We start from the raw sequence: 12,924 nt of genomic DNA, 5'->3' as shown, positions 1-12,924 counted from the left end.
GTTTCAACTGTATATTTGATGATGTTGGTGTTTGGCTTGAGAGAGGAACAGAGAGGGAGAGAGAGGAGAATGAGGACAGAACAGAGGTGGAACAAGAGCAGGTGAGACACACATGTTAGTCAAATGGTTGTTTACCAGAAGTATCACCGTATCATAGGTCCTCATGTATCTCGTACCTAGTGTTTCTTTCGAGGTTTGTTATTTTTCAGATTCTACATTTATGCAGGCTTGTTTGTACAACAAGGCTAAATAATTATATAAACTTTTCTCAATCTAAATAGTGGACTTTGGTAGAATTTAAAAAATAAGTGTAGTGCAGGTCTATGATGATTTTTAGTTCTACTATTATCTAGTTCTGATTCTGATTCTTTCTTGGTTAAATCCCAAGTAGTCCTGATTTTGAACTGGTGTAGTCCTGTTTTAATTCTGGATCAGTTCTGGGTCTGGTTGAATTGGGGTTTAGTCCTCGTGTCTTGATGCAGCCCCGACTTTGTTCTGCCTTGCTGCTTAATTAAAAAACTAGTTTAAGGTGTCCTTCACATGTGATATATATTTTTCCCTATATGAAGTCATTCTTTTTTGAACAAAATTCAAAACAGAGCCTATTAATCTTTCAGTCATTTCCACCCCCAATCCCACATGCATACTACCCTTTAGGGCTAAGCCCCGGGTGTATCAAATGTCTGCCTCCGCCTCTGTTACACAGGTGAATGAATGAGAGCCATTTTATATCATTTTGCTGTTTCCATTACAACCAAAAGTATTTGTCACACTTTTATTGCTCACATTGCTTACAACATTATGCCACTTTTCACTCTGACTGACTGGTGCTATTATATTCACATCAAACTCACGCAACACCTCTTTCCATTACAGCGGTTGGGTTTAAGAAGGCACCGGCTGCCGTGGAGAGATGCACTGATGTCAGCTGTTAGAAGCTAAGGCAAAACTATTCTTTCAAGCTGAAAATCAGACGTGACTGGCAAATATTTTTTCTGATTAAAAAAGAGAGAGAAGGAAATAGCTTCAGTTTCACCAGCTGCTTCACATGACCGAGGCTGGATTGTATGATATAAACAACTTGCTAAATTAATCATCTGCAATAGCTTTACTTTGTACTAACCTGCCTGATAATTTAGCAGAGTTATTGTTAAATTATTAATTACTTTTTTCATTTACATCTCAGTCTGTGCATCTTTGATGTGTTCACATGGATCCACCTTAAATAAAAAAGTATTAAAAGAGTCATCAATGACAGCCAGCTGTTGTATCTCTCTTTTCCTTGACATAAAGTATTTCCTTAACATTGGATCCATATTATATTTTAATATTTCTCCTGGTTATTTTTTCGTGCAGTAACAGCCCAATTGTTGTTACTCTGAAACATGGACATCGGGGAACATTACTTTTCACTTAAGTTTTATTTAAAGTGCAACTATAAACTTTCAAAATAAAGACAATAAAAAGCTGGATTGTTGAATGCCCCCAGCGATCCAATACTAATTCTTCTAAATATGTCCTGGGCCTGGTCCGTCATCCTCAAACTGCCTATTAGAACTCAGTCATTTGCAGGATGTAGGATGCAAAATTGATTTGACCTCTGTGCAATTTGGTCAGTGCTCTCACTGACCTTGTGGGAAATATGTGTGTTGGCAGTTAATATATGTAATGTCAGGAAGTATTGCAACTGGCATTTTCATTCAGTCAGGAGATGATGGATTTTTGTGTGTCTAATTAAAAGAGGAAGGGAAAGATCAACAAATAGTTGCCAGTGTGGCTTTATAGCTTTGCGTTGCTTTTAAGTTTAAATCAGAAAATAATTACTTTGTGTGTTTAAGCAGTGCTGCCAGTCTGTCCACCGAGAGATTTTTCATTAAAGTATAAAACAGTTTGTTTAACAGTGGCGTATGTGTGGTTTATGCAACCTAATCATATCATTTTATATAGGGATATCTCCTGTCTCTCTACAATATCTGATATTCCAAAATAAATAAATAAATAATAAAGACCCCCCCCTCATAAAAAAGTTCACTAGTTTTATAGGATCTATTAAAGACGTTCAATAAAAAATACATTTGCATAACACATTTGCAATATGTGGTTAGCTTTATCTGTTTACAAGGAGTTTTTAATATCAAGCACAAAAAGTGTCCCGCAGACCGTGTGGGGTGTGTGAGGAGAACCTAAGTGTTGACACACTTTTGTTTTGGAACTCAGTTTCAAAATAAAAGCGAGCCTTTTATTGTGGCTGATGAACATGAACATCAAAATTCAAACAAAAGTGAAAAGGGGCAAAAGCAAACTGAAAACCTAACTGGGAAAACCAAATAACTAAGACAAGAGAAACGAGACTGAGGTACTGTGAAACAACTATGATTACTATGAAAACTATGACTTCTATGACAAAACGTGGGGGAACATAACTCAGACGACGTCACGAGGCTGGAAAAACACAGACTAAATACACAGGAGGTGATGAGGGGAAGGGAAACACATGGGGAAACAGCTGACACAAATTAACATGATGACACCACCAGGAGAAAGTGAAACTAAAACAATGAACACAGAACACAAGACCTCTTCAAAATAAAACAGGAAGCCTAACAGGACACAGACATGACACAAGCAAGATAACATGAAACATGACCGACTAACGCATGCAGACTCCACACGACGCACTGAGAAGGAAGACTAAAACATACAGAAAGAAAAACACTGAGGGCAAGACAGGCCATATAATAAAGAGAATAGAAACAGACTCATAACAAGGAATACACAGAATAGCCTAAACTAAACTTGAAACTCAACCTGAGAATAATACAAGAACTAAAAATCCTTTCCATCTACCTAAGAATTCACAAATAAAACAATAAGACCCAGCCCCTGACAAAAAGTAACACTTTAATGTAAGTAACACATAATTATGAGTAAAAATTGAGTGTCACAAACGTTAGTGAACGAATTAACTCAAACATTCTTCTTCTTATATTTTTCACCCTGGGAAAGTAACTCGCATAAAAACATATGCAAAATCTTTGAGTTCCCTCACTTACATACAATCACTGCGCTCTCGTTGTAAACAGTACTTTTCTTTTTCATTATTTTTTCTTTATGCTAAAACCTAGTTTGTGTTGGTGTTAGTAAATCTGGCCCTTACTGGCAGAGTTATTATAGTTCTTCTAATTAGTTTTTGTTTTTATTTCATTGTGATTTTTTTGGTTTGTTTTTAATTCAATTTAATTTCAGTTTCCAGATTTAATTTTCTTATTTCAGTTCAGTTTTTATTGTTTAATTTTATTTTCATTTTTATTACTCTCAGTGTTCATCTCCCTGTCTTTTTAATCATTACTGGATCCACAGCAGATGTCAGGGCCAGATTTAGAAAAATTCAAAGCTTGTTAAAATCTGTTGGCTCCCAGTCTTCTAGACATCCCGAGTCTCAATAAAAATAAGCATAATAAATGTTTTGCCCAAGTAACAAATACTAAAACTAAGAATATTGCTTCTACAGGGCGATTGTGGCTCAAGAGTTGGGTGTTCGTCTTGTAATCGGACGGTTGCCGGTTCGAGCCCCGGCTCAGACAGTCTCGGTCGTTGTGTCCTTGGGCGAGACACTTCACCTACTGGTGTTGGCCAGAGGGGCCGATGGCGCGATATGGCAGCCTCGCCTCTGTCAGTCTGCCCCAGGGCAGCTGTGGCTACAACTGTAGCTGCCTCCACCAGTGTATGAATGTGAGAGTGAATGAATAGTGGTATTGTAAAGCGCTTTGAGGGGTTCTGAAAAGCGCTGTATAAATGCAATCCATTATTATTCTAAATTTGAACTTTATTCTGGGCAGTTTTCAAAATTCACAAAATCCTTTCAAATAGTTTTTATTTTTATTTTAGTTAACTAAAAATGCCTTTTCACATCTAGTTTTGCTTTTCAGTTTAGTTTTTGTTGACTAAAATAACCTTGCACTTTATTTGATAACAGATGAATCCTCCTCTTATATTTACCCAGATATATTGGAAGCCAATGATGATGATAATAATAATAATAATAATAATAATAATAATAATAATTGTTATTATTATTGTTGTTGTTGTTATTGAGATAATTCTCTGGCTTTTAACCACTTCAACTGATTTGATAGAATTTACTTATAGTTAGCGCTATATGTTGGACAAAGGCTCATTTTTATATAATTTTGCCTCTGTAGACCACTACAGTGGATTTTAATCCAAATAATCAAGACATGATATCAGTAAAGACTTTTAGCTTTAATCCAAGGAGTTTTTTTTTTTTTTTTACATTAACTGCTAGAATTACAGTCATTGTTTACATAATCCTCAAAATTAATTGGGTCTACTGACATAATTTTAAATGTAAGGATGGATGAAAATCGTTTGCAGAGTATGACTGTCTGTAGTTTAGAACCCACTGATATCCAAATGCTGTGTTTTTTCCTTCTGCCAGGCCTGTTTTTCCAGCCACCTTTATTTGCTGCTGGATCTCTCTGCATTCAGACTTGTCTTTAATTACGAAGAAGCATGCTCTATTGGGCTGAGATTAGGTGACAGTCGTGAGCATTGAAGAATATACCATTTCGTTGATGAGAAACCCGAGTTTTATCCATGAGAAACTCTTGGGTCCTGGGTCCGAATGCTTTGAGTCATTATTGTTGGATCATTGGATGAGTCTGTATAGTGTAGCCCTGTAGACTTCAGAATTTATTAACAGACACTAATGGGTATGACTTCCACTGTCAGTCATAAACGCTCATGCCTTAGCATTGACTCTGTCACGACAGATGATGCTGTGTTCTTTGGATCAGCTCTTCCTATCCGTTTCCGCACTTTCATGTAGGGCTGCTCAATTAATTATTAATTTTAATTTAAATTACGATCTGGGCTTTCAACGATCATTAAAAATGACTGAGCCGATTATTACCACCTCCCTCGTGCTTTACTCTCGCGCTGCTCCGTGTGGCAAATCGAGCGCACCTCTCTGCGTTTCGAACACGTGTCACAACAATTAAGAGGACCCGAGGGAAGCTCAGAAAGCTCGGAAAACTCAGCAGAAGTTAATTGGAGAGGAGAAGATAATGGCTGCTGAAGAAAGAATGCCGTTGGTTGAAAAGAGAGGTAAAACGACTTCAGTGGTGTGGAAACATTATGGGTTCGCGGAGTCAGACGTGGATCAAGTAGACATAGCGTGTAAACTTTGCTACGGTGTCATAGCTGCACCACAGAGCAAGACTACAAATTGACATACCTCAATGTCAGTTTGATACAATTGTGCATTGTGTGGCTACACAGCTTGCCTTGATGTTTGGTTATTTGTATGCATAAATATTATGCAGTATTTTGAAGTTCACTAAACATAGATGACATAAACATTTTTCATTTATTTTTTATATTGCAAACATTTGCACTGTTATCAGTATTTGCACACTATTTTATATTATTTTATGACAATTTTTAAAGCCATTATTCAATACATTGTTATTGTTAAATAAATATCGTCAAATAATCGAGATCTCAATTTCAGTGAAAATAATCGTGATTATCCTTTTTGCCATAATTGAGCAGCCCTACTTTCATGTATTTAAAGATACAAACAAACCAGGCAGAACTGATCTGGCTCTTTTAGACGTTTTCTGACAAAGTCTAATCTGAACTTCTCGTCCCTGAGTATAACCAGTGGTTTGCACCTTGTTGTAGACCCTCTATATTTACATTCATGAAGGTGTCTCTCGACTATTGACTTTGACAATTATTTGCCAACCTCTTGTGTTCTTGACTTGGTACATGTAATGAAGTTTTTTCCCTTAACCAAGGAAAGAATTCTCTCATCATACACTTTATCTGTCTTTTAAGGTCTTTTGGTGTTTCTGAGTTGGAATTGTATGGGAACAGGCCTCACCTGGTCATTAAACTGCTTAAAAGTCAATTGACTGATTAACTTTGAGCCTCCAAAACTAGGGGAATGTGTATAGAAAATGCCCATTATTACTAATCAGTTAATACTTTTGTGAAACTCTTTGACTTAAAGCTAAAAGTCTAAACTTCAATAGCATCTTGATTTTAGATCCACTTTGGTAAGATAAGAGGAAAACTACATTAATTATGTCTTTGTCCTGTAAATTATGGAGCTAACTGCAGTTTTTTTTTTTTTTTTAACTACATACCTGCAAAACCAATACTATTACATCAGCCTTAACGGGTGCTAATGCGAAATATTGGCATGCCTGCAGGTTAAATTAAAGAAACAAACTTGTTTTTGTTCTGCTAAAAATTCAAGCATTAGCAAATTAATTATAAAAGCTCCAATGAAAACTCAGCAGTAGTACCATGCTGAATATTTTATGGGAGAAAACATAGAGGGATGTGCCCAGAAAGTAAATATTCACTTTTTATACAATTCCAGCTAATCAACTGATTCATTTACAACCTAATTTAATTACAAGTAAGATATTTTAGTGCACACACCTTTAATGAATATAGAGGACTATATATTTATATACATAGAAGTACATTTCCCATCCTGCATGCATGCCTTAGAAGGGAAGGTTATTGGGACTGACCTGGTAATTTCATGGCTAGGGCTGTGCAGTCAAATGTGGATGGGGCTGGAAATGAGTAGGAATATTTAACTGTTGTGCATGCCAGTCTGTTATCATTCATAGCTGTGGCTTCTTCTCACACCTTTATTCTCCAGGATGGTGCTCTGACTGTTGTGATGAAGTGGACAATTAAGAGGGGATCGAAGCTTCCCTGGAGACAACTGCAATGTCCTTGAGCAGGAGCAAAATTGACACAGTTGAATGCTATCAATAATTTATTTTCAGAGAATATCTTTTTTTTTTTAATTATTATGTTGCTGGTGTCACTGAGGAACTTTTGGCCCAGTTTGGCCACAATTCAATGATATTAAACTAAAAGTGGCGGTACAGTAATACTAACATGCTTCAAAAGAAGGATCTTTGTCTACAAGGGCAAATACTTCATAAACACTTGTCCTGTATACTCTGTTTAACGTCATGTTATTGTAAACTATGGGTGTCCAGCTGATGCACGTCTTTGCATGTGTGTATTATTGACATGACATCAAGATTTCATTTCTAAAATGAAAGGAAATCACTTTAGATTTCATTTCTAAAATGATTTAACACCCAGCACGCCCCTGCGGGAGGTTCATCCTTCAAGCTCGGGTCCTCTACCAGAGGCCTGGGAGCTTGAGGGTCCTGCGCAGTATCTTAGCTGTTCCCAGGACTGCGCTCTTCTGAACAGAGATCTCCGATGTTGTTCCTGGGATCTGCTGGAGCCACTCGCCTACCTTGGGAGTCACCGCACCTAGTGCTCCGATTGCCACGGGGACCACTGTTACCTTCACCCTCCACATCCTCTCGAGCTCTTCTCTGAGCCCTTGGTATTTCTCCAGCTTCTCGTGTTCCTTCTTCCTGATATTGCTGTCATTCGGAACCGCTACATCGATCACTACGGCCGTCTTCTTCTGTTTGTCTACCACCACTATGTCCGGTTGGTTAGCCACCACCATTTTGTCCGTCTGTATCTGGAAGTCCCACAGGATCTTAGCTCGGTCATTCTCCACCACCCTTGGGGGCATCTCCCATTTTGACCTCGGGACTTCCAGGTTATACTCGACACAGATGTTCCTGTACACTATGCCACTTGGTTATGGCGTTCCATGTATGCCTGCCTGCTAGCATCTTGCTGTTATGTGCTGGATTGTCTCTGGGGCATCTTTACACATCCTGCACCTGGGGTCTTGCCTGGTGTGATAGACCCCAGCCTCTATGGATCTTGTACTCAGAGCTTGTTCTTGTGCTGCCATGATTAGTGCCTCTGTGCTGTCTTTCAGTCCAGCTTTGTCCAGCCACTGGTAGGATTTCTGGATATCAGCCACCTCCTCTATCTGCCGGTGATACATACCATGCAGGGGCCTGTCCTTCCATGATGGTTCCTCGTCTCCCTCCTCTTTCTTGGGTTTCTGCTGACTGAGGTATTCACTGAGCACTCGGTCAGTTGGGGCCATCTTCCCAATGTATTCTTGGATATTCGTTGTCTCATCCTGGACTGTGGTGCTGACACTCACCAGTCCCCGGCCCTTTTCCTTCCGCTTAGCGTACAGCCTCAGGGTGCTGGACTTGGGGTGAAACCCTCCATGCATGGTAAGGAGCTTTCTTGTCTTTATGTCAGTGGCTTCTATCTCCTCCTTTGGCCAGCCTATTACCCCAGCAGGGTACCTGATCACGGGCAGGGCGTAGGTGTTGATGGCCTGGATCTTGTTCTTACTGTTAAGCTGACTCCTCAGGACTTGCCTGACCCTCTGCAGGTACTTGGTGGTTGCAGCTTTCCTAGCGGCCTCTTCATGGTTCCCATTCGCCTGCGGGATCCCCAGGTACTTGTAACTGTCCTCTATGTCTGCAATGTTGCCTTCTGGTAGTTCAATCCCCTCAGTTCTGACTACCTTCCCTCTCTTTGTTACCATCCGACTACACTTCTCCAGTCCGAACGACATTCCAATGTCATTGCTGTATAGCCTGGTAGTGTGGATCAGTGAATCGATGTCTCGTTCACTCTTGGCATACAGCTTGATGTCATCCATGTACAGGAGGTGGCTGACAACTGCTCCGTTCCGTAGTCGGTATCCGTAGCCAGTCTTGTTAATGATCTCACTGAGGGGGTTCAGGCCTATGCAGAACAGCAGTGGGGACAGAGCATCTCCTTGGTAGATCCCGCACTTGATGGTTACTTGTGCTATGGGCTTGGAGTTGGCCTCTAGTGTTGTATGCCACATCCCCATTGAGTTCCTGATGAAGGCTCTTAGGGTCCTGTTGATCTTGTACAATTCTAAGCATTCCAGTATCCAGCTGTGGGGCATTGAGTCATAGGCCTTCTTGTAATCAATCCAGGCAGTGCACAGGTTGGTCAGTCTGGTCTTGCAGTCTCGGCTGACTGTTCTGTCTACCAGTAGCTGGTGTTTTGCGCCTCTGGTATTCTTGCCCATCCCTTTCTGTGCCCCGCTCATGTATTAACCCATGTGCCTGTTCATCTTAGCCAATATGATGCCTGACAGGAGCTTCCATGTAGTACTGAGGCAGGTTATTGGTCGGTAGTTGGATGGGACCGGTCCCTTCTTGGGGTCCTTGAGGATCAGGACCGTCCGACCTTCGGTTAGCAATTCCGGGTGTCTCTCGTTACCTGGCAGCCGGTTCATGGCTGCCTGATATATATATATATCATATATATATATATCAATCAATCATATATATATATATATATCAATCATATATATATATATATATATATCAATCATATATATATATATATATATATATATATATATATATATATATATATATATATATATATATATATATATATATATATCAGGGGTGCAACGATATTCGTATCGATATTGAACCGTTCGATACAGTGCTTTCGGTTCGGTACGCATATGTATCGAACAATACAACATTTGTAATTTATTTTATCAATTTTCCTTCTGACGATACTGTCTGTGTTGAGCGCTCAGTGAATCTGTGTTCGACTACTCCGCCTAGGCTGCACTGTCGAGCGCAGATCCACTGAGCGCTCAACACAGACAGCATAGTCAGAAGGAAGAGCGCAGGGCAAGCTAGCGAGACAGAAGTTAAGCTCTCCTTGCAACAGGCAAATTGAACCTCATTCAGATCTGGCGTTTGGAATTATTTTGGTTTTCATGTGACGTATGACCCTGAAGGTAAGCGAGTCATGGACTAAAGTAAAACAGTATGTTGAATGTGCCATGCAATGCTCAATTACATTGGTGTGAACTAGTGTGTTAGCGCAGTTAGCTCGTTAACGTGTTGGCCGTCTAGCCCCATGCACGGAGTGATCGGCGGTAGCTCGTTAACGGAGATTTGCCGTGTTGTGGCGTTAAGGTCATTTCAACGAGATTAACCTGAAAGCACTAGTGGGAACACAACGAATATGACTGCACATTTACGCCGACATCATCGTAGTGCAAAGACAAGTGGAAGCAGACAAAAAAAAGCAAGCATGCTACTAACTTTAGCCGAGTCATTTAGACAGCTGTTAGCACATGATTCTCCTTATGCTGCTGAGAATATAGCCCAGAAGAAGCGGATAGTATAGCTTTTATATTGGAAAGAGACATTTCTCTGTAATAAACTCTCTTTTCCAAAGATGAGTGATTCCTCAATCAGATACAGGGCTTGCAATATCGCTAGCCCGACGTCCCGGAGCTAGCGATTTTTTCAGTCGGGCTACCAAAATCTATCTCTTCCCTGCCCGTCGGGCTATTGTAGGAAAAATATATGTCAATGCTTTTGCATTCTTTCGGAAATGTAGCTGGGTAATTATGTCATTGGCATCGGTGAGCTACTGTCAATATGTGACATATTGAAGTCGCGTTTGAATTTGCGCTTGTTTTTTTGCTTTCACTTTGCAATCGTGCGAACTGTGTATAGAGCGCCACAGCACTGATCTGTGAGTGATGATAATTTGTGCACCAATTCCTCTGACATCGTCTTATTAATCGTTAGCTTACTATGCAAACATGACAAGTGAAATCTCCCGCAGCAAGCTTAAACATGTGAGAGGTTGATCGCGCAGAGAATCGCTGAGCTTATGTGAGTGAGTGTGTAAAAGCAGGAGGATATATATTTCATTTCTTCTGAGCCAAATAAGACAGGTCAGGGTGAAGAAGTGACAGCCAAAGAAAAGCTTACCACAAAACGGAGAAGTTATGACAAATCAGACTATGAGGCAAAAAGAAAGTGCAGCTTTATGGTTTCATGGACAAAAGAATTTCTGTGGCTGCAATATGATGAGCTAAATAACCAGGGCTGCACATAAGTGGTCCGCAGGTGCGCATTCGCTGTCAAAATAAAAAACACGCACAAGGGTTAGGGTTAAATTTAAAAACTGTACTTTTGAGTTAAAATATATATTTATAATTTTAATAAATGACAAATTAAAAATGCATGAACATTTTTTTGTATCGAAAAAATATCGAACCGTGACACCAAAGTATCGAACCGAACCGAATCGTGAATTTTGTGTATCGTTGCACCCCTAATATATATGTGTGTGTATATATATATATATATATATATATATATATATATATATATATATATATATATATATATATATCAGGCAGCCATGAACCGGCTGCCAGTTAACGAGAGACACCCGGAATTGCTAACCGAAGGTCGGACGGTCCTGATCCCCAAGGACCCAAAGAAGGGACCGGTCCCATCCAACTACCGACCAATAATCCAGGCAGTGCACAGGTTGCACTCCCTGCACTATATACAGGGAGTGCAGAATTATTAGGCAAATGAGTATTTTGTCCACATCATCCTCTTCATGCATGTTGTCTTACTCCAAGCTGTATAGGCTCGAAAGCCTACTACCAATTAAGCATATTAGGTGATGTGCATCTCTGTAATGAGAAGGGGTGTGGTCTAATGACATCAACACCCTATATCAGGTGTGCATAGTTATTAGGCAACTTCCTTTCCTTTGGCAAAATGGGTCAAAAGAAGGACTTGACGGGCTCAGAAAAGTCAAAAATAGTGAGATATCTTGCAGAGGGATGCAGCAGTCTCAAAATTGCAAAGCTTCTGAAGCGTGATCATCGAACAATCAAGCGTTTCATTCAAAATAGTCAACAGGGTCGCAAGAAGCGTGTGGAAAAACCAAGGCGCAAAATAACTGCCCATTAACTGGGAAAAGTCAAGCGTGCAGCTGCCAAGATGCCACTTGCCACCAGTTTGGCCATATTTCAGAGCTGCAACATCACTGGAGTGCCCAAAAGCACAAGGTGTGCAATAGTCAGAGACATGGCCAAGGTAAGAAAGGCTGAAAGACGACCACCACTGAACAAGACACACAAGCTGAAACGTCAAGACTGGGCCAAGAAATATCTCAAGACTGATTTTTCTAAGGTTTTATGGACTGATGAAATGAGAGTGAGTCTTGATGGGCCAGATGGATGGGCCCGTGGCTGGATTGGTAAAGGGCAGAGAGCTCCAGTCCGACTCAGACGCCAGCAAGGTGGAGGTGGAGTACTGGTTTGGGCTGGTATCATCAAAGATGAGCTTGTGGGGCCTTTTTGGGTTGAGGATGGAGTCAAGCTCAACTCCCAGTCCTACTGCCAGTTTCTGGAAGACACCTTCTTCAAGCAGTGGTACAGGAAGAAGTCTGCATCCTTCAAGAAAATGATTTTCATGCAGGACAATGCTCCATCACATGCGTCCAAGTACTCCACAGCGTGGCTGGCAAGAAAGGGTATAAAAGAAGAAAAACTAATGACATGGCCACCTTGTTCACCTGATCTGGACCCCATTGAGAACCTGTGGTCCATCATCAAATGTGAGATTTACAAGGAGGGAAAACAGTACACCTCTCTGAACAGTGTCTGGGAGGCTGTGGTTGCTGCTGCACGCAATGTTGATGGTGAACAGATCAAAACACTGACAGAATCCATGGATGGCAGGCTTTTGAGTGTCCTTGCAAAGAAAGGTGGCTATGTTTGTCGCTGATTTGATTTTGTTTTGTTTTTGAATGTCAGAAATGTATATTTGTGAATGTGGAGATGTTATATTGGTTTCACTGGTAAAAATAAATAATTGAAATGGGTATATATTTGTTTTTTGTTAAGTTGCCTAATAATTATGCACAGTAATAGTCACCTGCACACACAGATATCCCCCTAAAATAGCTAAAACTAAAAACAAACTAAAAACTACTTCCAAAAACATTCAGCTTTGATATTAATGAGTTTTTTGGGTTCATTGAGAACATGGTTGTTGTTCAATAATAAAATTATTCCTCAAAAATACAACTTGCCTAATAATTCTGCACTCCCTATATATATGTATATATATATATATATATATATAT

This window comes from Rhamphochromis sp. 'chilingali', assembly GCF_963969265.1.
Source record: "Rhamphochromis sp. 'chilingali' genome assembly, chromosome: 10".
In the NCBI taxonomy this organism is placed as follows: Eukaryota; Metazoa; Chordata; class Actinopteri; order Cichliformes; family Cichlidae; genus Rhamphochromis; species Rhamphochromis sp. 'chilingali'.
Note: the sequence above shows the minus strand (reverse complement) of the source record.